This window comes from Cynocephalus volans, chromosome 3, assembly GCF_027409185.1.
Source record: "Cynocephalus volans isolate mCynVol1 chromosome 3, mCynVol1.pri, whole genome shotgun sequence".
NCBI classification, from domain to species: Eukaryota; Metazoa; Chordata; class Mammalia; order Dermoptera; family Cynocephalidae; genus Cynocephalus; species Cynocephalus volans.
The window spans coordinates 167316482-167343719 of record NC_084462.1 but is presented as its reverse complement, the minus strand read 5'-3'; positions in this window follow the sequence as shown (position 1 = coordinate 167343719).

Below are 27238 nucleotides of genomic sequence, written 5' to 3'. Positions count from 1 at the left end.
TTCTTTCATTTTAGCTGTATAGGTAATTCTATAGGAGATAAAAACAATAATCAATTAATTAGTTGTATGTAACTCTTCTAGTGCTTACAGTTTATTCTTATTGCGGCAGATTAATATTTCCTCAGTAAATTATTCTAACCACAGTGTAGAAAAAGGATAGACTAAATTCCACTAAGCATTCCACTGGCATTAGTTCAATTTCTATAATGTCAGTTGACAGGACATACTTTTTAAAGGTATCAACAAACATCTGCTAAGTTGTCTCCCTGTATTCTCTTAACCTAGACAAGAAACTACAAATACTCAATGTGTGTGTGATGACCCTCTTAGACTACAGAGTCAAAGAGAACTGGTTCAAATCCCAGTTCTGTGCTTTACTAGTTGTATGACCTCAACTATTCATTTAATGTCTCTGTGACTTTCTTTCCTTATTTATAAGATGTAGGTAACAATAGTACCTAATTTAATTAATTGAGGGGATGCACATAAAGCCCTTAGTATAGTCCTTGTTTGCAGGATGAAAAATGGCATCTTTTTATTTGCTTCAATATTATACTTTTCTAGGTGACATATAGTAGGTAATACTTAACAAATAATAAGACATTGATTTTATTTGATGTCATAAAATATGACAGAATGTGTAAAACACTAAGGAAAATACCCCAAAAAGTAATGGCATGAATCTTATCCTTAAGAAATTTAAAAGCAAAAGTAATTTATATTTTCTTAATGCTTTCCCTTTTAATGGCCCCCAGAAGCACTTGGTGTTTATTATTTTGATTTTGGCTTTACTGTAGGACAATATTATTTTTTCATCATTGACTTATTACTTTCTCCTGACCGACCATTTCTTTTCCAATTCATGGCCACTTGGCCCCATCACAAAATCACTTCCCATACACATTATTTCATTTCATTTTATTTTATGATCATAGTCTGTACACCTTTCCCTTTGCAAGGTCTTACTTTTATGTCTGTCACTGGGAAGTAGAAAGGTACGTGGATGACACAAGACAGGACTTTGCTTCTCGTGGTAACACATTCAAATTCCCTGTACTCCTAATGCTAAGCCCACATACTCCTTTAGTCCTAGTTATTAAGGACAGCCCTTTACCCACAGCCAAGGCAGAGCAAAATATTCAATAATGCACTTCCTCTACCCCTAAATATCAGTCTGGAAACAGAAAGAAGTTAAACACTTTGTTCAATCATTTATTAAAATGAAAGCAGCACCCTGTGGCTACAGGAACATGGGGAGCCATTAGCAGGTTTGATTTATTTTTAGCTTCTATCAATTGTACATGAAAAAGACCCTAGTGTGCGGCCCTGTCCTGCTGACATTTCCACTAGGAAATTTACCTTTTGCTCCACTCTCTCTAGAACCACCCCCCGCCAGTCATTTTGTGAGATAAACAATAGGTTCATTTACTTCAGTGAATTCTTGCTTGTGCTTAATGATCTGTTCCAACTGGATGCAGTGTCCTCACTCCTGTAAAAATGAAAATATTATTACTAACACCCTTCTGCTTAGCAATTGCTTCTTAATGCTCAGTTTATTTTAGCTTTGGAGTGATTCTGTGCATTTGCTTCCCAATTTTTTCCCTCTCAGTGGATCACAGATACTCACATCTGAAAGTTTTTAGTAGAGGCCAGTTCAGCATAGTGGATGAGCTCACAGGGCACAGAGTAGTGTCATCTACATTTCAATCATACGTCCACCATCCTCTGGATCTAGGATCATGAACCAGTGACGTGCCCAACTTCACACTCATTGTCTCTACCTGACAATGAGGAAAATAATTATACTACCATCGTATGATTTGGAATAGGGAGGATTAAATGAGATATTCTAAGTAAAAGAGTTGTCATAGTATCAACACGTAGTAAATACTCAGTAAATATTTTCTATTTTCAAGATTATTTAATAATAAATATGAGCAATTTCCATTATTATTATGAATAGTATAGTGCTCTGGTTTGGGAATTCAGCCAGAATGAAGCTGAAAGTCTCAGTCATTTTCTTCTAAAAAGCCTTTTCTGCCTGAAATTGAAGGGGGAAAGAGCTGGAATTTTGGCTGGCTGTGTGTATACGTAGTGTGTATTTGATTTTGTCACTTAAATATAACACACATCTAGAAAATCAGTTCATACCGATCAATGGATTATCACAAAGTAAAAATATCGGTACAGTCACAACCCATGTCAAGGACTAGAAAGTTATCAGTACCTAAGAGGCCCTTCATGCCCCCATTAATCACTAATCCCTACCTAAAGGTCATCACTACCCTAACTTCTAGCACCCTATATTATATTTGCCTTGGTTTGAACTGTATATAAACTAGAATCATATATAATACACATTATGCTGTTTCTGGCTATTTTCACTCTCATTATATTTATGAGATTTATCTGTGCTAATGTGTGAGGCAGCAGCTTCATTTTATTGCTGCACGGTATTCCTTTCTATCCTTTATTCATTCTACCGCTGATGGACATTTGAGCTCCTATCGGGTTTTAGCTATTTTATATTATGTCCTGTGAGCATTCTTGTACTTGCTTTCTGATAAACATGTGTTCATATTTTAGTTGAGTATATGACTAGGAATACAATAAGAAATATGTTCAACTTTAGTACATACTGCCAAACTTTTCCAAAGTGCTAGCCCCAATTTGCTGTTTTACTAGCAATGTCTAAAAATTTTCTTTGCTCTATATGGTTGCCCACATTTAGCTGACTTTATCTTTACTCCACTGGATGTGTGAGGATATTTTACTGAGGTTTTAATGTGCATTTTCCTGATATCTGATTAAGTTAAATTAATTTATTGAAAACTTGGGTTTCTTGTTTTTTCAACTTACTGTTTGAGTATTTTGCCCATTTTAAAAAAAAATTGCATTACCATTTTTTTTTTTTTTGTATCATTAGGACTTTCTTATATCCTTCTTGTATCCTTGGTATGAGCCCTATTTTGGTTTATGTATTACATGCTATCTTTTACCATGCTAAGGTGTGCCTACTCGCTATCTGAATGGTAACTTTTGATGTATGGGAATTCTTAATTTTAACATAATCCAATTTATCAATCTTTTCATTTATGTTAGTATTTTTGTGGCCTATTTAAAAAATATTCCCCACCACAAGTTTATGAAGATATTCTTTTGTTATTTTCTAGAAGTTTCAATTTTGTTTTAATTTTTCACATTTATATCTGTTATTCACTGGAGTTGATTTTTGTGTCTGTTGTGAGGGAGAGGAGAAATGTGATTTTTTTTTTTCATGTGGATATCCAATTAACCAGCACCATACACCATTTATTGCAAAAACCGCTGCTAAAAAATGTACTCTATTTTTTGTATATACAAATGTTCTGTGCTTAGAGGGACTATTTCTTGATGTATGCCTATCTTTATGTCAACATCACACTGTTTTAATTGGTAATCTTTACAAGTTTTGCTATCCAATACAATAAGTCCTAACACATTGTTCTTAAAGACTGTCATGGCCCTTTCTATCCCTCTGCCTTTCCATATAGAGATTTTATGTACCCATTACCCTGCATCAGTATTAATGAACTTACAGCTATTCCTGTTCCATTTACATACCCATCCGTTCTCCACCACCACCAGATTATTTAGAGGTGAATTCCATACATCTCTTATAATTTTATCTGTAAGTATTTCCATGTATATCTCTAAAAGAAAATGAATCTTTTAACACATACATACAAGAGCATATTATACCTAAATTTTTTTAATATCAAATATTTATTCAATGTTCAAATTTAGCTGATTGTATCACATTTTTAAAATTGTTTTTATAGTATGGTTGAATTAGGATCGATCCAATGATGTTGATGTGTTGTATTTGTTTAATGTATCTTTAAATTACTTTAAAACCACAAGTTCTTTCTACCATAATCTTTTTCCTTTATTTATTGAAGAAACTGTGTTGTTTTTTTCTTTGGAGTTTTCTATAGTCTAATTTTTAAAAAATTATTTAAAAATAATTTTTAACTTACAAGAAATTCGTAAAAATGATGTAAGGAAATCCTGCATACTCTACCCAGATTCACCAAATGTAAACATTTACCACACTAGCTTTATCATTTTTTCATTCTCTCTTGCTTTCTCTCTCTTTGATCACTTTTGGGGAATTATTATTGGTACACTACTATTGCTTAATTGGCAAACCTTATATTAGTTTCACCAAGTGCCTCACTCATGTTTTATCTGGTCCATGATCCACTCCTGGATGATACACTGCATTTAGTTGCCATGCCTCTTTGGCACCTTTTAATCTGAAACAACTCCTCAGACTTTCTTTGCCTTTTATTATCTTAGTACTTCTGAAGAGAACTGAACAATATCAAGAACTATATGAAGTCTGAAATTTAATCCTACTTGCAAACTAACAAACTAATTTATTGCAATTTTATGGATGCAGAGAGAAGACACAAGATTCCTGGGTCAGACATACAGGGCTTTATCACTCACGGCATAGAAAGCAGTATGAGCTTTATGTTTAATGTCAGTTCTTTTTGTCCCAAGACTCACAGGACAACACAAAGGGACATGGTGAATGCTGATCAGGTTTGTATAACAGCTGAGAAGCCCCATGCTAAGGGTACCCCATTTTTTTTTTTAATGGACTGCAAGCAAACCTACTCTTTGTATCAGAGGGAGACATTATCCTTATTATATTGGACAGTAAACAAATCTTCCCCTTAATTTTGAGTGAGACACTATCTTTATCTTCCAAGGTTCTTGGCTTTACAAATGTCTTTGAAAAGACAGGCCACAACAGAAGGGCAGTTTGTGCTTTGTTTGAAACATGTGCAGAACTGCAAGCCACACGTGGAGATTTGTCTCTCAAAAATATCCACACTTTGTTTCTTGACCATTTTTGCTTCTAGCAAGCCTTCCCTCAAGTATAGCACTTTGTGAGACACCCTAATTAACCTGGCCAACAGAGGCTGGGAAAAAGCCATTCAATTAGTTTCATACAGTTTTTAATGAAGTCTACCATCAGCATGGTTCCCAGCAACGGGATAAGGCCAGTCTGCAGTATTGACTAGTACCATGCTACCTGGGTCGTGAACTGACTCAGGCAGTGGAACAAATCCCATAAACCATCAGTCTACCTTACAAAGTCAGATGGCATTTTCCTTAAATTTTTGCATTGACTTTTCTACTTGGCTCAAGGCATTAATCAAGGTGCAATTGGATGTATTAGCAATTACACAGACTACACCTTGGCCTGCAAAGAGGAAGTCTAGTTCATTCTATCATCCATAACAATCCATTCAGTGATGACTTCATAGGAAGTCAAGAACAAATTTTGTACCATTTTTTCTAATTAAAGGACTCCCGTTGTAGAAAAATTTGCCCAAAGGAGGCTCATAAATAAAGTCTATTTAAACTCAGATATAAAACATTTTTAAAAAATCAGTTTGTTGACAGTTATTCTACCAGTCTTTGTACATGAACATGATTTTGCTTTTATCCAACATGAAAAGTACACATTTGTGTAAATGCATTCATACTGATATTATTTTACTTGTATATAATTAACCTGGGAAGGTTGAGCTTCTCTTTTGATTTTTCTAGCTCTTCTCATATTGTTGATTTGATGGATAGGACAGCTCTCACAATAATGTTGAGTAAATTAAAAGCGTGAAAAATGTCAAATATAACTACTTGTTTCTAGTCTTCTTTTGTAAGATGAACAAGTTTATCTGTCGCATTGCTCAGAAGCAGCCTGGGAAAACCGAAAAGACAGGTGGAGTGTAAAACATATTTTATTACTGTGAATTTGGGGTCTGAATTTGAAAAAGACAATATCAAAAATAATTCTTAAAGCAGAAAAGATATGAGCATGAGTCATAGGTGTATAAAGACAAAGTTTGAAGTAACATTTTAACACAGAAAAGTGGCAAAGATTTTTAGGACCTCTGGCTTTTTCAGGAGGTGACTTGTTAAAAAAAATTATTCAGGAGAATGAGAAAAAAAGTCACAAAAATTTGAGAGGCTCTCAGGATATAAGGAATATTTATTATCCAACCAAAATACATAGAAAACACAGATTTTTAAAAACTATTTTAACAAAAATAAACCAAATTATAGCTTCACCCACTTTCTATAAACAATATAACAATTTTTCTGTATTTAAAATCCAGTTCTTCCCATTCAATGTTTATGAATAAGCCATAAACATTGAGCCAACTCTGTAAAAATTTTACACATTTTAATGCTTTTTTCAAACTCTTTATTTGCAAGTATTTTAAACCAAGGTGAGTAAACATTACTACCCTTTGAATCTTCTACAAATTAACTATGCTGTTTAGTCTGTTCTTTTCACCTTCTGCCACAAGCAGGCAATTTTACTTTAAGACACTCTTATTTCTCTTAATAAACAAATAAAAAACAACAGATCCATTTTATTTTCACTCATATACTTTTTGCAGCTATTGTAAGAAACATAGTTCTATCCAGGCATAATAGCTAGAACTTTTAACCTAAGTAATTAACTTCTGTTCCCTGACAGGCACAGGAAAGCTGTAAATGACAAGCAAATGACAGTTCTTTGTCATATTTAAGCACTGATTGGAGCAACAAAGATCCAACAAAGACTACTTGTGATCCATGAGCATACATTACCTATTTCCATTCAGTTACACATATTCATTAAACATTTCTTAAAGTGGTAGATATAAACATGTACATCAATGTGACCCAATGCTGTCTATCCATCCTTTCCAACTTGCTACCTGACAGCCACTTTATAATGTATAGAAACAGGAAGCAAAGGTGTTGATAGAGTTTGGATGTGTTGTCCCCTCCAAAACTCATGTGGAAATTTGATCCCCAATGTGGCAGTGTTGGAAACTGATTGAGTCACAGGGGCAGATCCCTCATGAATGGATTAATGCTCTCCCTGGGGGAGGAAGGGTAGTGAGTGAGTTCTTTCTTTATTAGTTCCTGAGAGAGCTGATCCTTTAAAGGACCCTGGCACCTCCTCTCTCTCTCTCTCTCTCTTGCTTCCTCTCACCATGTGATCTGTTTGTACCTGCTGGCTGCCTGCCACTTTCCGCCATGAGCAGAAGCAGCCTGAGGCCCAGGCCAGATGCAGCTGTCCCAGAATCATAAGCCAAATAAACCTCTGTTCTTTATAAATTACCCAGTCTCAGGTATTTCTGTTATAGCAACACAAACGGACTAATACAGGTTTATGTATATTAAAACTAAGGGTTTGGACCCCTGTAAGCTAGCCACCCAAAACACTCCCAAAACCAAACTGTACTAGCAAATAGGTGTTTTTGTCAGAGACATGATAGGGCAGGGGATTAAGTAAGTCACTATGATCTGTAACATTATAAGAATTAATCCACTTTTATAAGCCATTGCATAATTTAATTATTTGAACATATAACTGTTACATTTACAATTTTTAAACACTTATTGGAAGCAATGAAAAATATTTTGATTAAATGACTCTAAGGCACTTGGTTAGTGTAGATTAATTTTTAATTGTTTTTAAACATTTTTCTAAATCTTGAAAAAATATGATTCTTATTTTGAGCTATTATAAGACATTATATGTTTTAAAGACAATATTTTTCAAAGATTTCTTCAACAAGAAATGTTACCTAAATGTTTTCTTCTGATTCTATATGCCAACTAAAAAAAATCATATAATTTTGCTTAAAGCACTGAAATTTTCTCCATTTCTGCCCCATTCTGCTAACTTGATATCAATCTGTGTTCCACTGCTTATTACCTTGGATTAGAGGTAATAATTAACTAATAATTAATAATTATAATAGATATAATATAATTAAATATAAATGTTATTAAAATCATATAAAATATAATTATAACATATAATTATATAGTTGTTAATAATTAATAGTTATATATAATAATAATAAACTGTAATTGCAGAAAAACAGTAGAATCAACAAATAAATCCAATGGTTAGCTCTTAAAATTAATTGAAACAAACTAGTATAAAAACAATTTACTAATTTATCCAAGGAACTAAATTATTTCCATTACAAAAACTAAACTATGACAGGTAGTAACACAAGTGAATTCTACCAGACTTTAGGGAAGAGAGAATTCCAATGTCCTTTGGCCTTTTTAACAAAACAGCTTTATTGAGATATATTTATATATATTATATATTGTATACACATATATTATATATCATATATATGTATACACACACACATATAATACTGAGCTATATTACATATGTCCTAATAATGGACATATGACAAACTGCACATATATGTGTATACGCCATGAAATCATCATCACAATGAAGATAACCATTGCCCTTAAAAGTGTCCTTGTACCTTTTGCAATACAGTTTTTTTGCCCCTCCTCCTATTTCTAGGCAACCATTAATCTGCTGTCTATCATTAGAAATTAGTTCACATTTTCTAGAATTTTGCATAAATGGAATTGTATGAGATCTTTTTTCCTTCATCTTCTTCATCATTTTTCCCTGTTTCTTTCACTTGAGATATTTATTTGTAGATGCATCCATATTGTGTGTGTATCAACATAGTTCATTATTTTGTGTTGCTAAGTAATTCATTGAGTGGATATACCACAACTCATTTATCCATCTTGTTGATGGACATTTGGAATGTTTCTAGTTTTTGACTACTACAGGTAAAGCTGCTATAAAAACACAGGTTTTGTGACTTTTGCTTTCATTGCTCTTGGGCAAATAACTAGCATTGAATGAATGAAAAATATGTATAACTTTGTAAAAAAAAAACTGCATTTTTGAAATTCTGAGTACCTACCAGCATTGGATGAGAGGTCCATTTTCTCCTTATCCTTGTCAACACTTGGTGTCATCAGGCTTTTCAGTTTTAGCCATTCTAATAGGTCTGCAGTGGTTTTAATTCGAATTTCCCATGGCATTAAGAAATTTTTCATGTGTTTATTTGCCATTCATGTATCCTCTTTGAAAAAGTACCTGTTCCATTCTTTTGCTCATTTTTAAGTTGTGCTGATTGTTTCTTTATTACTGAGTTTTGAGAGTTTTTTAATATGCTCTGGATACAAATCACTAATCGGATACATGATTTGCAATACTTTCTTCCTGGCTGTGGCTTGTCTTTTTATGCTCCTGACAGTGCTTTTCAAAAACAAAAGTTGTTAACTTTGAGGGAGTGTAAACTATTTTTTTCTCTTTTATGGATTATACTTTTGGTGTTGTATTTAAAAAATCTTTCCCAAATGTAAGGTAAAAAATAGGTTTTCTTTTATGTTTCTTTTTAGAATTCTTATAAATTTAGAATTTGAATTTAGGTCTATGATAATTTTGAATTAATTTTTGTATATATTGTGATTTATGTATCAACTTCCTTCCTTCCTTCACAGAAGAATAATTAATTGTTCAAGCACCAGTTTTAGAAAAGAATGTCCTTGTTCCACTGAATTATCTTTGTACCTTTGTCGAAAATCAATTAACCATTTATGAATAATCTATTTCTAGGCTCTATTTCTGTTACCTTGTTCTGTTTCTTTTTCTTGATACCAAGATAATAACATATGTCTTTATTACAACATCTTTGTAATAAGACTCGAAGTCAGGCAGAATAAGTCCTTCAGCTTAGGTCTTTTTTTCCAGGTTGGTTTGGCTATTTTCAGTCTGTGCTTTAGAACTTTAGGATGTGCAAGAATAGATGTGCATGTCTGTATGTTTTCTCAAGTGGAATCTTTGAAAATCATCAGTCCTAAATGGTGACAAATTTATATTTCTGAAAATTTACCTGGAGAAACTTATGTTGAATGAAACAAGCAAAGCACAGAGGGATAAATACCGCATGTGCTCACTCATATGTGGGAGCTAAGAGAGAAAAGAAGGCAGGAAAGAAAGACCACAGGAGTGCCGTGATCCAACAGAGGGAGGGAACATTCCTGGGCTACAAATAAGAGCTGAGGGAAGAGGGGGAAGGGGACAGAGGTTGGGGGATAACTGGGAGGGGACAAAGGGTACAAAAGTAATTTCTGGTAATGGATATGCCCTCAGTATGAATCTGGCCCCCACATCATGGACAGGATGGGGGACAATAAGCTTTGTATCTCATGAATATTTGTAATAAATAAATAAACAAACAAATAAATAAAAAGAAAATTTTGATTATAAAATAAGATACGAGATGATATTCTTCATCATAGATTAAAATCATCATGGATAATTTTACATTTCAAAAGAAAAGAAAATTAGATTTTGAAACCCACATAACTACAGCTATTGAATCCAGGGATTCTACACAAGTCGAAAGTCTGTTTTATATACCATCTCCAAACCCTGCCTCACCATTTCACATATGAGGGAAATAGAATTCAAAGAATCTAAACAGTTTGTTTATGTTCCCTCAGAATATTAGCATAATTGGTAATATTTGGGTTTAAACAGATATGGCTCCAAATTTCAGACCTGCCATTTACTAGCAGTGTGATTTTGAACATGATTTTATTTTATTTTTTTCATATTTTAGTTACTGTATTTTAAAATTGGAATAATAGTTTTCTTTCAGGACTGATTTGAAGCTTCTGGCACAATTTAGGAGTTCAATATATTGTGAATATTAATACAGTGTGGAAAAAGTAGAATTTGCAACCTTGGTCTTCCACTTTGCAGTTCAGGGGTCTTTCTGCTATACTCTGTGGCCTTTCAGCACATGGATTGATGCAGAAAAGGGAGAAAGAAATAGCGAAAACTTATTTTAAGTTGATTATTTCTAGTAATGCCCCATAACTAAACAACACAATTAGTATACAATATAAAGTAAGACACACACAACTACAACACCTAAAGTAACTATTAAATGATGCTAGCAGCCTGAAGCTTCTTAATCTCAGGTACTCCAGGCTTACACTGGAAGTACAGAGTGTGATGTCTAGCAACTTAACCCCAGTGTAAAGCTACATGACTACAACAATTGTCTGGTTCGGGGAACTGTATTCTTAAAGCAATTCATGACTAAAGCCAAAACGTTTCATTATCCACAAGCTAGGTAATTGGGAAAGGTCCCAGGAGCCATTGGCAGAAGACATGAACTCAGTCCTCAGCAACAGCAGCAGCTGCAGTGGCTTCCTGGAGGGTCCCGAAGGCCCTGGCAACAACAGCCTCCAGCAGCAGTAGTGGCCTCCCTTTGGCCCCCCTGGGGCACCCCAGGAGCTGAGGGCCCCATGGCTTAGAGCCGCTAGTACTTAATACTTAAGTCCACAACCTAAGACACCTGGGTGGTTGCACATGCGCAATTACATCAGACAATAACCAAGGAACACCTGGGCGCATGAGCATATTTACATCAAATGCTCGGCAAGATTCCGAACATCTGAGGGGCCCTGACCATTTTCCTATATTTTCCCTACACCCAGTAAAATAAAAATAAACCTGCCATCCAACAGGCCCTTCAGGAACCAGGGTCCATCTCAGGGACAGTGATTGCTCCTAAAATATATTGTTGTCCTGGAGGCCATTTCAAGCTTTCTTTGTTTCTTTTCTTTTCTTTTCTTTTCTTTTCTTTTTTTTTTTTTTTTGCTATCAAGTAATAGACTCTGTCTTTAGCTCAATTCTTGCTTCTTTTTCTGTTTTGTAAGAAAATTTTCATCTGGCCATCACTGCCCTAGTTCAATGAATATGGAGTATAGTAGCTCAGTCCTTTACAAACTTTAGTGTGTATAAGGATCACCTGGACATTTTTTGAAATGTAGACTCTGATCCAATTGGTTTGGAGTGGGGCCTGAGAGTCTACATTTCTAACAAGCTCTCAAGTGATGCTGATAATGAGGGCCCATAGACCACACGTTGTGTTGCAAGGCTTTGGTTGATTTCCAATCCCAGGTGATCTCCAAAGTCACTTGGGAATCTTTTGGGAATATATAGATTTGTGATAACATGCCTAGACCTGCTAAGTCAGATCCTCCAGCAGGGTAGAGTCTGGGAACTGATGCTTTTAAAAAGCTTTTCCATTTGCAATCCACAGGGATACAGGACAATGCCAAAAGTAACTAACAACCTTTAGAGCGTGTTTACTGACCAGTCAGGAAGGGCAATAGCCATAGCACTGAAACGGGATACTGAGTCCCTGCTTTTTCAGGTGTTCCTGTTTTAGTTGCTGGATACAGGGGGTCAGGGGTGTCCCAAGGTAGGATTTGGGGAGGCCAGACTGGTTCTGAATTGGCACTGACATTCAAAGTCAGGGGTCAGGAAAGCTGTTATTTACTAATTGTTATTGATATATTTCAACATATTGATATTAACTGGTTTGATCATCTTTATTCTTTCTGGAAGGCTGTCCATTTAGGGGGTTCAGATGCTTCAAAAAGAAGCAAAGCATTGGTTCCCAAACTTTTGGTGCATCAGGTTTTTTGGGCAGCTTGTTTAGAAAGCAGATATTTATAACCCAGCCACTGTGATTCCCATTCAGCGAATGTGGATTGGGGCCCAAAAATCCACACTTGAAGCAAGCTCCTTAGATGGTTTTGACACACGCTGTCCATGACTTAAAAACTACAGGATCCTCAGCATTGAAAATGGAGCAGCTTCTTTGAAACAATCATCTTACAGTTAAGTATCTCATGTCTTTAGTCAATTTAGTTTAGTGGTTGGTAAGTGTAAAATAATTGAAATCAATTGAAAAAATAATTTCGTGCACCTTCCTTGTATAATTTCTTACCAGTATCAATCATCTAGAATTGTAATACAGATTTTTCCATTATATGTAACCCGAGTAAATGGCCCTTTTCTCATCTTTGCTTCTCGGCTTCTGCTTTAACATGTAATGATGTACTTAAGTATTACTTTTGCATTAGGGAGCAAGAAGGCTGCTGACAATCTTGTTTAAAATGACCTACAGATAACAACTTTAATTCCCAGAGATGCATTTTTTCAATGTGAATTTAAAAGTGTCTTGAGACTTTAACTACATCATTGCTCTTTCTGAGAGTCTCCCCACCCTCTATAGCATTTGGGGACTGTTATAACCCACCAGGTTGCATTTAGGAACTGACTCTGAATGCTTTCTGATTACCAAAGAATTTTGTGCATGTTATTTATACTGCTTCACCACTCACTTATTTTTTTTTTTAAGATTCGCTGGGGAAAAATCTACATCAACATAAAAGGTGGGTTTGAGGGAAAAAAAAAAATCCTGACAGATTTAAGACAATCTCACCCTTCCCCCTTGAATTGGAATCTTGGGAGGCAGAACCTGTGAATTTGCATTTTAGCAAACATTACAGGTGGATCTTATTCATGCACAGGGATGTTTGAGGACCCTTGACTCAGCCCCCCGTGGTATTGCTTTTAGCCCTCTTACTCTTCCATTGCTTCTTTCCTGAAATCCCCCCAAATTATTCATGAGCTTAGTTAAAGAACAATAATGTAGACTCTATTTAGGAGGGTTACCAAATGGGATTCTGTGTAGGGAAGAGAGATCAGGCTCAACACCTAATGCAAAGAAGAAAAATGGGAATTTACAGCGGGGACTGGGGGTGGGGTGTCAGTGAATGGAAACTTACTAAGAGGTAACATCAGGGGTAAGGGGTGATTCTGGCTCAACCCACCTAACAGGATTCTTGCTAAAGATAGGCCAAGATGATCAGACATCACCGGGGGGCTGGGACGATGAGAACTTTGATCAGATATGGAGGGTAATCAAATATTGAGAGTGGGGGTTCTTGCTAAATTGACTTAGCATGATTCTTGCTAAAACTGGACAATGCAGAGATGAACACAGAAGCCCCAAATCAGGGCTTCATTGAGAAGAGAGTTCAGAGGAACCTGCCTAGAGTGTGGTCAAGGAGAAAACCTTTGCCAGCTTCATTGTCTTCTATCCCCCTCTTCACAAACACACTCTTTCCTGGCAATCCTGAAAAGAACGGATGGCTTTGTTTCTCAAATTTGTAAATTATAAAATTGAAATGGGAGGGTGTGATGCTGGTAAAATAAGAACTCGCTACTCACTCTAACTCCCACCTCCAAGTAATTCTTTATGAAGCGAGGATAACATAAATGGCATGCCGTCATGATTGCTGAAAATGACTCATTTATTATTTTCTTTAGGTTTAACTTGACACTCACATGCTTTGTCACAGTGAGTTTTCTTACCTCTTAGCTCAGCCTCCATTGCTGAGTCCTCCTCTATATCCCAACACCTAATCACAGGCATTTCTTATGATTCTGTCCTAAACCTTTTTCTCTATCTGGTCTCTTGTCCAGAAATGTCATCTATCTTGTGAATTTACCAGTCAGAATGTGGGAACATCTCAGATCCAAGTTTTAACCCCATATGTATTTATCACTAGGTTGACTGCTTGTTTGCTGTTGGCTGCTTTGCATTTCCTGAACTGTTATACACGATCATATTTCTCTACAAATTAAACACACGGTCTTACAATTCAGGTTCTTTGGACTTAAATTCTAAACACCTTCTGGGGTCAAGAATGAAGAAGAAATTTTTATTTTTCCAGAAATTTCCTCCTATGAATATCCTCTTGTTACATATCCTTCCCACAAGGTTCTGAGTATTAGGCCTCATGGCCAGCTTATGGCAATGGGCTGGGCTGGAAGGAATGCTTCATAAGCCGATGTCCTAACCCACCTGATGTTATTGGACCACAAGGACTGTGTCACCTTGCATGCCACTGATTTTAAAATTGCTCATTAGTCTGTCAGAACCCTCGCTAAAAGTCTTATAAACCTCCTGCTTTTCTTAGTTTGGGGGAACTGATCTAGTTCAGTGTCCCCTCCATGTTAGTGGAATAAAGTTTTTGGCTGAAATAGCACCTGGCTTGGGTCTCTCCCTTTTCTCTGTCTCGCCGAACCTAACACGGAGCTCAAATTTGACACTCTGAAATGAAATCTCCTGTTTCCTCTGAGGAAAGTGGCCCCAACTACTTCTCTCCATCACTGGGGCTACTTTACTTGGCCTTGAGCTTTAAACTTTGTCTGGATTCGTGATTTGTCACACGGTCTGGAACATCTTATTTTTCTTATTAGTTATCTTAAAGTCCTGCAGAATTTATCCTCCGCTATATGAAATCCCCTATATGATTTCATACTACATGAATCCTTATTATTTTGTCTTTTAATATGATATTCTCTGAAATATTTTTTGGAAATCCTATTTCAGCCACATACCTATCTTGTGTTTTTCAGCTTTACTTTTGTTCCCTTTTATCACTTTCTAATTCCTCTGGCTTTCTGGTATTTCATTTGCTGTGGGCACATTCTACAAAGGAATCAAGGACTTTATGATTAAAGTTGAAATGGTTTCAGATCTCCCCAGAATATTCTAAATATATGTATTTTGTCTCACGGCAAGATCTGATGTTTTCTGAAATGCTCAGTTACTTTCCAGGTCTTTGTGATTTTGTGATGTATGCTTGTAGTATTTTCCCTTCCTGCCTATGTTTCCCATTTGCATTGCCTGGAAAGTATATTCATGGCTCAAAACAAAGAGACACACTTATTCCCTACCTGGCAGAAGAGGTGACAGCTTTCATCAGTCTGAGAATTAATTACTGTTGAATATGATTGGAGCATAGCAATGGATTCAGAAACCAATGACTATCATAAGTTGTTAAAACTAAATAATATTTCTACAAGTTGTTCTGAGGCTTGTGATGATAACAACTGAAGACTAACTTAAAAAAAAAATCTATACAAGGTCTGAACTACTGGTGCGGCAGTTTTTACTTAAAGAAGAGTTTTCTGACCGTAAGTCTGCGGGTAAATTTAGTCTCCCAGAAAATTACTTCTGACATGCAGCAAAAAATTTTTAAAAAACAACAAAATACTACTGTATCCTAGTCCATAAAAAGCAAGAAAAATCTCCAAATGAATACTTCACAGCTGCTGCAAGCAACAAAATTATAACACTTTGCTCTGATTGGGGAACAAAATTATCCATGATGTAGTTTTCCTCCCCTTCTAACGAAAAATGCAAAATCTAAATATTTTCCAGGTAAGCTGACAAGTCTTGAAATGGATTTTTCCCAAGGAGTGTGGGAGAGTGAGGGTAGAGAGTGGGGGATAGGGAACAGTAAATTGCTTGCTTTTCTAGTTACATGAAGAATAGTTTTAATCATGCAGTTTAGGTTTTATAAAACGATACGCTTTCACTTTTTCTTATTTAAAACTTACCAAACTCTACTCTTAAAGGGCAGCATAAGAAATCTTGGAAACATTTTAATTCCCAGCCTGCATTGCCTTTTACTTTAATTTTGAAGGATGAAGAGATCTCAGCTAGGAAGTTATCTGGAGACTTTTGGAAGATCCCTCAAGCAGAACAGTGTTTCATATATTACTCCTTTTACACACTAGGTATGCTTTAGTGGCATAAGAAAATATTACCTTTGAGAGGTCACCCACGGAACTTTCCACTCAGGCAGCAGCATTTCATGATGGTGGGAACTTACAACCTGCTTCCACGTTGTAAAGGGCGGGTTTTGAATATTCAGTTCCAAGCCCAAAGAAAGGGCAAAGAACAAAGAGTGTTATCAGGAGAGGAGAATAGGATACAAAATAGGAAATCAGCACCTCATAGACCTGAGCCACCTTGCTCCCTATCAGCTTCTGCTGTCTGTCAGCTCTACCTCCATGCCTCTGTTTCTTCTTTTTTGTTCCCACCACCATCACCTTACATTGGTCCATACATCCCATTTACACTGCTTCCCCATTCATTGTAAGGAAGCCTAGCTCTGATCATGGCACTCCTGCCTTCAGAAGCTTTGTGTGGCTTCCATTTACTTCCAATCTGAGTCCAAACACCTATTAATTTCAATGAGAAGAAATCCTCCTGGCCTTTTTCTTGTTATACCCTTCAGCCTTCAAAAAGGCCAAATGACTCCATGCAAGTGGTAGATCCGTGATATGAGCTGCCTGTGGGCTTAGCCAATTCTGTAATTAGTAAGAGTGCCCCTTTGACTTAAAAAGTGCCTCGACTTGGAAAACAAACAGTGTGGCTGAATTATGTATCATTTTTACATGAGACTGCATTCTTCACTATTTTCTAGGAATAGTCTCCTTCCCATCTAAACACCCACTGCAATTTATCTGGTTTTATCACAGTATTTTAACCTTTTACTTTTCTTCTTTTCTTCCTTCTCTTTCCACCCCTGATTGTTATATCATAGGGAAACAGGAAGTACTATAGTTGTTATGGACTGAATGTTTGTGTTTCCCCCCAAACCATATGTTGGAGCCCTAACCTCCAATGTGACTGTATTTGAATATAGAGACTTTTAGGAGGTTATCAAGGTTAGGGCAGGGCCCTGATCACATACGATTAGTGTTCTTTTAAGAAGAGACACTAGAGAGTTTGGTTTCTCTACCATGTGAAGACACAGTGAGAAGGCAGCTGTCTGCAAGCCAGGGAGCAAGCCCTTGCCAAAACCTGACCATGCTGGCACCCTGATCTTGTACTTTCAGCCTCCAGAACTATTAGAAAATGAATTTCTGTTGCTTAAGCCACTCAGTCTATGGTATTTTTTTTATGGCAATCCTAGCTGTATTAAATTATTTGTGGGCAAGAATTTGTTTTTTATAAAACTTTTTATATACTTAAAATATCAAGAACAATAGCTTGCACACAGTACGTTCACCACACACACACACACACACACACACACACACACACACACACACACACACACAAATGCTTATTAAATTATAAGATTTCCAGTTAGTTTTAGTAAAACTGTTGTATTTGAATTAATTGTATTTGACCGCCTTATTTGCTGTCCTGATAAAGAGTTGTCCTTCTTTCTAGACAGTGATAGCTGAAATTTATACCTTTATGTAGAAATTTATATCTTTATGTAGAACTGTGACCCAAGAAACCAAATGGTTTGCACTTCTTTAAGATAGTTCACATAAATAATATGTATTTGTGAGAACCACTTTCATGTATGAAAGACAAGCATTCTTTGTCTTTTTCTTTTTCAGTTTTGTGTTTGTTTTTTTCCTTCAAACAATTACCATTTTTCATCTTAACTTTGTGAGCCTCTGAGGAAGGACACCACTAAAAGACTAGGCCTGTTCCTATATTCATTAAATTCCAAATTCCTTTTGCTCGTAGGTATATTTCAAGGTGATTTAGCCTGGGAGGTTCAAGTAGGGGTCACAGCTTTTGCTGTCCCTGGAATGGCTTACCTATGCCTGCTGCTAAACTATTTTTGACGTTCTATCAGATCTTCCTGCTCCATGTGACAACCAGAGGACTAGTCAAGTTACCTTAGACGTCAATTAACATTTTTTGCACATCTTGGAGATGTTAACACCTGGTCAAAAAAAAAAAAAAAAAAAAGAGAGAGAGAGAGAGAGAGAGAGAGAGAGAAAGTCTTAAAGAAACCCAGATGTCCAAGAAACCAAACATTTAATTCCCAGACATCCCATCAAATTCTATCTTTATAATGGTTTCCTCAATTCCTGGTTTTTGTTGCTACAATAGGAAGGCCCAGGATATCAAATACTGGCTTTTTGTTTGTTTATATTTTTATTTCAATTTTTAAGTTTGTATTACAGTATAATGACTGGCTTGTTGATAAAAAAAAAAAAAGAAGTATAAGTCTGATAATAGTTTAAAATAGACCATCCATGAATTACTAATTAACGATAGATTAATGATTCATGAACTTACTGCTAAAACGACATATTGTAGTTGTTAAACATTCTCTGATGATGTGAAAGGCGCTTAGGTGGCATCGTATTGCATCTCCAGGTCATTATTTTGAACATATTTCTCCCTGTGCTATGAACATGCATTGTATTTCTCCATAACATGCAGGTTTTCCTAATTCAGTCTGTATGATTTTATAGACATTAATCAGGATTATGCAAAAATGGCAGTGCTTTCAATTATCTTTCTATCACTAATGCCTAATGTGTTATCTAATTGATGAGGAGGGAAAAGCTAGTTTCAGTAGAATGCATTCCCCCCCCATGCAATTCTATCTAAAATCTGGCATAATGTGAACTATATATCTTTTGGATTACTGCAAAAGACTATAGTAACCTTTTCTTTAAAATGTTCTTTGCATTTTCATGTGGTTTCACACTGCCAGCTTCTTGGACCTGATTCAAAATGTCAAAACTCTCCTTGTGTTTCCATCCTAGGCTTAAGATAAATTGTTTCTTAGGGAAATTTCTTACAGACCCCCAAATTTTTGGTCTTTGCTTTTGAAAACTATCATGTGATTTTAAGTAAAATTTAAAGACTATTAGTTTATTGACACAAATACTCTTAAAGAGTCAGAATGAGATGACTGTTGTTTAGGGTGGGTGTATTAGCCCATTTCTGTGGCTTATAACAAAATACATGGCACTAGGTGATTTATAAAGAAAACAGAATTTATTGCTTATAGTTTCAGAAGCTGCAAGTCCAAAGTCCAGAGAACACATTTGGTGAAGGCTTTCTTTGATGGTGACAGTACTGCAGGAGTCTCACATGGTAGAAGATGGTGGAGCAGAGAGAGTGAGACTAACCTCCTCATTCACTCTCTTTTTAAAGCCCTCAGAACCACGCCCCTGACCACCATTTTTAATCCATCACTACTTCATGGTCCTACAATCCAATCAACTCTTCAAGCCTCCACCTTTCAATTACCATAAAAAGATTGCTCACCCTCTTAACAGTCACAGTGGGGGCCAAGTTTCTAATATATAAAACTTGGGGGACACAATTCAAGCTTCAGTGAATTCTGGGGGAACATAATTCAATCCACTACAATGGGGTTAAATTAAATTGTTTTAATTGTAACATATTACATTTACCTCGGAAATAACTGTTCTAGTTATTAAAATTGTATTGTTATACAAGAAAACACTTTTGTAATTTACAGCACAATCTATTGATTTGGATAAAATTTTGTAATTCCACAGGAATTCTTAAAATAATCTTATGAACTGAGAAAAGATTAGTAATCTCTTAAATCATCCTGCTCAGTGAAACAGATGAAGGCTCTCTAGAAGAATGGATTAGCAGAGAAAACGACTGCCTGTATGTGGCTCCAGCCTTTAGAAACAGAGCCAAGCAGAAAAGCACATTTCTTGGATTTATCACAGAGCTACTGAATGGACAAGGCCAGATACCTCAAAGGTTGCTGGAAGAGACTTTTCCCAACATATGGAGACTGTAAAGACTCGATCTATCCGCATTTTCTTTAAACTTTTTTTTTTTGTGTACTCTACTGTTTTAGAGCAGTTTTACTTTCATAGCAAAATTGAGTGGAAGGTACAGACAGTTTCCAAATACTCCTTACCTTCCTTCCCCAACCTCTAATATTATCAACATCTCCTACCAGAGTGCTACATTCATTACAATCCATGAATCTACATTGATACATCATTGTCATCTGAAGTTTGTAGTTTACATTAGGGTTACCTTGGTGTTCTACATTCTATGTGTTTGGACAAATACATAATGATGTATATCTCCCATTACCTTATCATACAGAGTAATTTCACTGCCATAAAAATCTGGTATGCTCAGCCTATTCATCCTTTTCTCCCTCCAGTCCCTGGCAACCACTGATCTTCTTAATGTCTCTATAGTTTTGCCTTTTCCAGAATGCCTTATAGTTGGAATACTATAGTATGTAGCTTTTTCAAATTGGCTTCTTTCACTTACTAATATGCATTTAAATTTCCTTCATATCTTTTCATGGCTTGATAGCTCATTTCTCTTTAGTACTGAATTATATTTCTATTTCTGGATTCATCACAGTTTATTTACCCATTCATCTACTGAAGGACATTTTGGTTACTTCCGATTTTGGCAATGATGAATAAAGCTGCTATAAATAAACATTCATGTGCAATTTTTGTGTGGACATAAATGTTCAACTCCTTTGAGTAAATACCAAGGAGTGTAATTACTGGATCATATGGTAAAAATATGTTTAATTTTGTAAGAAACTGCCAAACTGTTTTCCAAAGTGGCTGTACCATTTTGCATTCCCAGGAGCAACAGATGAGAGTTCCTGTTGCTCCACATCATCACCAGCATTTGATGTTGTCAGTGTTCTGGATTTTGGCCATTCTACAATGTGTGTTTTAATTTGCATTTCCCTGATGGCATATGATAAGGACCTTTTCATAGGCTTTTTTGTCATCTGTATGTGTTCTTTGTTAAGGGTTATTTTTTGCCAATTTTTCTTTGGATAGTTTGTTTTCTTATTTTTGAGTTTTAAGTGTTCTTTGTAAATTTTATATAATAATCCTTTTCAGATATGTCTTTTGCAAATATTTTCTCCCAGTCTGTGGATTGTCTTTTCATTCTTTTGACAGTGTCTTTTGTAGAGCAGAAATTTTTAATTTTAAAGAAGTCCAGCTTATCAATTCTTTCTTTCATGGATCTGTCTTTGGAGCATATCTCATTCTAATTTTTTAAGGTGAAAAATTCAGTTATTGCATCAAGATTTTCATCCAAGGTGAAAAATTCAGTTTTTGCATCCATGTTATTGCACCCTCTCTCTCTCTCTCTCTCTCTCTCTCTCTCACACACACACACACACACACACACACACACACGAGAATTCTTCAAAACGTTCATGGAAAGATCTGCATTACCTTTTCATTCTATTTTTCCATGAACTTTTTGAAGTACCCTTGTATATACATGTGTGTATACATGTACATATATACACATACATATATATGTAAAGGCGAGTTTTTATTAGATCAAGGAGAATATGGTATCAAGATAGATTATTCACAAAAATTCTTAAATACTGATTACATTATATTTTCAATTTATGACAGGTGTTAAAAGAAAAAGCCTTTAGACAAATTAAATTTAACAAAGCTTGAGCAAAGAACTATTTGCAAATCAGACAGCCCTCAGAATCAGAACAATTCAGAGCAACTCTGCCATTGCCTTATGGTCAGTTAAGATGTATAGACAGAAAAAAAGTGGACTACAGAAAACAGAAGTAAGGTGCAGAACAGCTGGTTGCCTACATTGGCTGAGACTCACCTACTTGTTAAAACAGTACATTACAGTCACATCAAGTTAGGTTACAAGAGTAGAGTAGTCTATTTACATGTCAAGTTAGGTTACAGTTCATTGTGTCTGAAGAAACCTTTAGAACAAGCTTAATTTAACACAAGTAATTTATCTCCCTGATAAAATTTACAATTTGTGAATATTTCATCAAGATATTTGGACCAATCCATATCTCAGCCTCAGTAGCAAGAGAAGAGCTACTCCAATGTGAATAATTTAATTGAATCTGTTTTGTCAAACCATGCTTAACATTGAAATAATACCTCCTGAGATTCTTTTCTCTCAATTCTGTAGAGAGTTTTTTATTTTCCTAGGCAGTAGTGAGCCTGATATAATGTTCTCCAGGCACTCTTTTTTTAAATAAATGTCTGTTCTCATAGGCTAATTAAGGAAATGCACTTGCAGCAAAACCAGCAACATAGATTACAAATTAATTGCTAAGAAACTTCTGAAAACAATGGTGAAAAGAGTTAAACATTCCCTTCAAAGTTTCCCAGAGACATATCCTTGATATCACCTAAAAAAGAAAAACCAAAAGCCCTCAGCATTCAAAATTAATGAAAATGATTAACTATATGCCAGAATCTATTCGAATTTTCTTCAAGTTTCTAGAACAATGGCCCAGAATTAATAGATAGGACTTATAAGAAATCCAGATACTACCTGAAAGAACACTATTTTGTCAGGCCTCAATTAGGAGATAACAAGAGTACCTTAAATGACATCTCTTGAACTTGATATTGTGAGAAGGACTCAATAGCATCACAGTTCAAAGTCAATTTCAAATAAACTTTTACTATCTCTTCTTTTTAGGGGAGAAACATGTATATTCCAGAATTAAGTGACATATTCTGGGGCATTCTGCTATTAATGTTTTTACTAACCCAGGGCTTTTATTAAAAATCCAGTAGCTCTTTCTCCTTTCATCACAAAGAATAAAACACATTTTTCTAAATTCTGCATGTTCAGTTTAAGGTAGAAAGTAAAAACTGTTTAAACCAATGCTGTCTTAGTCCCACTGTTTAAGCCAAAGCTGTCTTAGTCCCACAGCTGCTGAAGAGAGCGGAAGCTGCCTCTAAGGAAACTTGGCATTGGCCAAGGTCTTTATGTTCTTGAAATATAAATTAAAGAAAGTTAGAAGGTCTTCATAGAATTCAGTCTTGCTATTCATGGTTAAGTTGAATAGTGACTGATAAATGATGTGTAGCAGTGTCAGGCTGGATCACACTCCCATCCTGTGGAAGTCATGAGTCAGGTCATTGAAAAAAGATTCTGGTGGCTGATAACAGGATAGACATGCTTTATTTCGACGTGAGCTCTGCTGGCCAGTGGTTCAGAGCTGTTGCCTTTTATACCAAAAGTACACAACAATAGCAATGAGCCAAGGAGTATATGGGTGTGCATGCACAGTTACCCCACTCCCATATAACTTGTTTACAATGGATGTGCTGAATCATACCCAGCCAGATATGAGGTGAGGGAGCCTGACTATACTGACTCCATTTTCCTCACAAGCAGAGAGAAGTTGTGTTCTGATATCTCGAAGAGCTTCTACTTGAAAGTGAGCAACTCTCACTCAAATCCAGTTCTTATCACTTGCAGACCATCTGGGACTTCCTCAAACTACTCCATTTCTTTAAGCCTGAGGCTAAATACTTATAAAGTATCAAATCTCTTAAGATTACGGCCAAGAGCAAAGTAAACACACTTATAAAGCACCTCATAGAGTGCCTAGCACATAGTTGGCACTCAGTCAATGTTCCTTTTAACTTCTGTATAAACATTTTCATATATCTGATCAGGTATTCATTTAAATCTTTTCCTAAATTTATTATGGATATGTTCAATATTAGCAGTATTTAGACTGGTTTTGTCATTATTAAAGACTGTATTAATCCATTTTGTGTTGCTATAACAGCATACCTGAGAATTTATAAAGGACGGAGATTTATCTGGGTTATGATTCTGGGACAGCTGCATCTGGCATGGACCTTAAGCTGCCTCTACTCATGGTGGAAAGTGGCAGGCAGCCAGCCCATGGGTACAAGCACGTCACATGGTGAGAGGAAGCAAGAGAGAGAGAGAGAGAGAGGAGGTGCCAGGGTCTTTTAAACAATCAACTCTCACAGGAGCTAATAGAGTGAGAACTCACTATCCATACCCCCACACTCAGGGAGAGCATTAATCCATTCATGAGGGATCTGCCCCCCATGACTCACACTGCCACATTAGGGATCAGATTTCCACATGAGTTCTGGGAGGACAATACATCCAAACTTCATCAAAGGCAGATGTAAATCTTTTTTTTTTTTTTTGTCTTTTTCGTGACCAGCACTCAGCCAGTGAGCGCACTGGCCATTCCTATATGGGATCCGAACCTGCAGCGGGAGCGTCACCGCGCTCCCAGCGCAGCACTCTACCAAGTGCGCCATGGGCTCGGCCCAGATGTAAATCTTCAAGCCACATACATCACAGCGGCTCTGGAGGAGAGATAAGAAATGTAACTTTCTTTGTCCATAATATGTAGATTTTGTCTCCATCTTAAACTCTTCCTCCATCTGAGATAAGAGGTGCTCAATTTCCCTGGGCTTGTGTTTCAGGACACACCTCTGAGTTTCAAGACTTTCTCCAAGGTCTCAGGCCCCTCCTTTAGGCCCTCCCCTGGAGGAAAGTTACTGTTGCTCATTAGACCTATTTTTGCCACCAACAGGGGAAAATGAGACCACAGGGAACTGACTTATGCAAATCCAGTGACTGGGCATGCTCAGTAGAGAAGGGTTAGATGACCCTAGTAGCTGGGCATAGTCAGTAAAGTGGAGTGTGAGAACTTGGGCTCTCCATGCTGCCATCTATATCCTGCATGCCACGGCCATCTGGCTGAAGAACTTTAGGAACTCCCAACTTCCAGCACAGTCAGACAGGAAGGGAGTGAGCTCTCTTCTCTTCTTAATCCTCAAATCTCTCTGGTTCTATTTATCCCCATAGGGAAGGGATTGGCTGCAACTTCACCAACATGGAATGCTCTCGAGTCCCCATTAAGTCTTCTTTTTCTTCCTTTATTTTTATTTTTTGGTGAAAATGGAAGTCAGCTTTTATTTGGGAATCCTGGTGGGCTGAGGAGAGATGTTAGGCTAACCCATCTCTCCAGTAAACCTGAAGGGGAAAGGCCAGACTAAAGCCATCTCAAAGCCTCAGATAGTGAGGGGATTTTAAGAGGAGATTGAAATGTGGGAAATGAAAAGCAAGAGGGAGGGGGACGTGTAAGGGACCAGGTGCAAATTCTTGCCAAGGCTCCATCTGGCTTCTGTTCTCATCCTTGATGTTATCTTACTGTCCTGCTTTGGGTTGGAATCAGCATAGCTTTTTTGGTGTCTTAGTTGGTTTCTCAGTATCTGGGTAGCACATGTCTCGTGGCAAGTTTGCAGCTCCAGGCTGACTGGAAAATGACTTTACAGTTATGTAAATAATGTCATCCTGCCCATGACCAAGGTTCAAAATATCAGATAACTATGGGAAAAGAGGGAATTCAGAGAAATGCATGGCAGGGAAAAAAGTATGTCCTTTTTTTTTTTTTTTTTTGTCGTTTTTTCGTGACGGGCACTCAGCCAGTGAGTGCACCGGTCAGTCCTATATAGGATCCGAACCCGCGGCGGGAGCGTCGCCGCGCTGCCAGCGCAGCACTCTACCAAGTGCGCCACGGGCTCGGCCCAAAAAGTATGTCCTTTTTTTCCCCCCTCTAAAGCCCATGTGATTTTAGGTCCCAACATAGCTTCAGTGCTGCTCATTCCAACAGCTCCAGGACCATCCCTGTCATCACCTGCATTTTTGATTTCTATCAACAGACCTTAAATTTTTATGTTTATCACAATTGCATAGGGTTAAAATGCAAATTCCTTGAGACCTGACACCAATTGGTCTGTTTGTCTGGGTCTAGAATGGAACCCAGGAGTTGCTTTTTTTTTTTCCCAAGGAGAGAAGGTACACTGGAAAAGACCTCTTCCTTTAATTTAAAGGATCTTTAGCCTGGGTGGTGGTGATAGAATAGATTATATATTCTTTCAATTGTCCTTACACTAGGGATGTGGCCCAAATGAACACAAGGCTATAATGCTGGTAATAGTTCTACTTGAACAAAATTCTTTTGGAGAAAACCAAAATCCTGCCTTTTTTGAACAAAGTGGAATTATGACAAGGTAAAAAGAAACTGGGGATAGAGAGTGTTATGTACATAAGCTGATACTTAAAAATATTAGCTCTTTCCTTTTCTCTTATCAGAAAATAAGTGAAATATATCTTGAATGAGGGCAGTTTTGTTTCACCCATCAGTGCCTGGAAAGAATCCAGTTATGCAAAGTCAGGTATTGTTCTTTGACTTTTCTCTTATGGACAGATAACCAAATTGGGAGACAGATACCCTACTAGAAACTATTCCTAAAGGATTGATTTGGCAAACAAAAGCTAAAAGCGAGATAAACATGATATCCATTCAAGAGGACAGAGCCCAAATAGCAAGAATTTAAGTTAAAAAATTACTGTCATGGAGCAATTACGACTTTTGAATATGTGAACAGCCAGGTATTTGTACATGGGAAATGATATCATATCTCAGTTCATAAAAAAAAAAGGTTCTTTATATTTACATAAGTGTGATAAATAGTAGTAATTTTAATAAAAGCTAACATTAATTGAGCACTTCCATTGCGTTGGACACAGTTCTAAGTGCTTAACAAGTATTAATTCATTTAATTCTCACAACTCATTATTATCCACATTTAGGTTGCCAGATTTAGCACATAAAAATAACATGTGCCCAGTTAAATTTGAATTTCAGATATGGATTGAATAAATTTTATTATAATTATGTCCCAAATATTGAAAGGGGCATATGAATAAAATTATCTATTATGTATCTAAAATTAAAATGTAACTGGTTATCCTCAATTTTATCTGGAAACTCCATCCTCATGTTACAACTGAGAAATCTGAGGCAAAAGCAAAATGCATATCACTCTATGTATATCTAAAAACAGGACTTTTCTGGGTATACTGCTTCATCAATAGATACCTGGTCAATTCCTGCCATACTTTAAACTCTCTGTCTTGCCTTCATGGTAAGTGATTAATTTCAATTTTTATTTCTTGGGAATCTCTTGGTATCCTTGCTCAACACCAGTTGTGCTGCCTTGAGTACAACG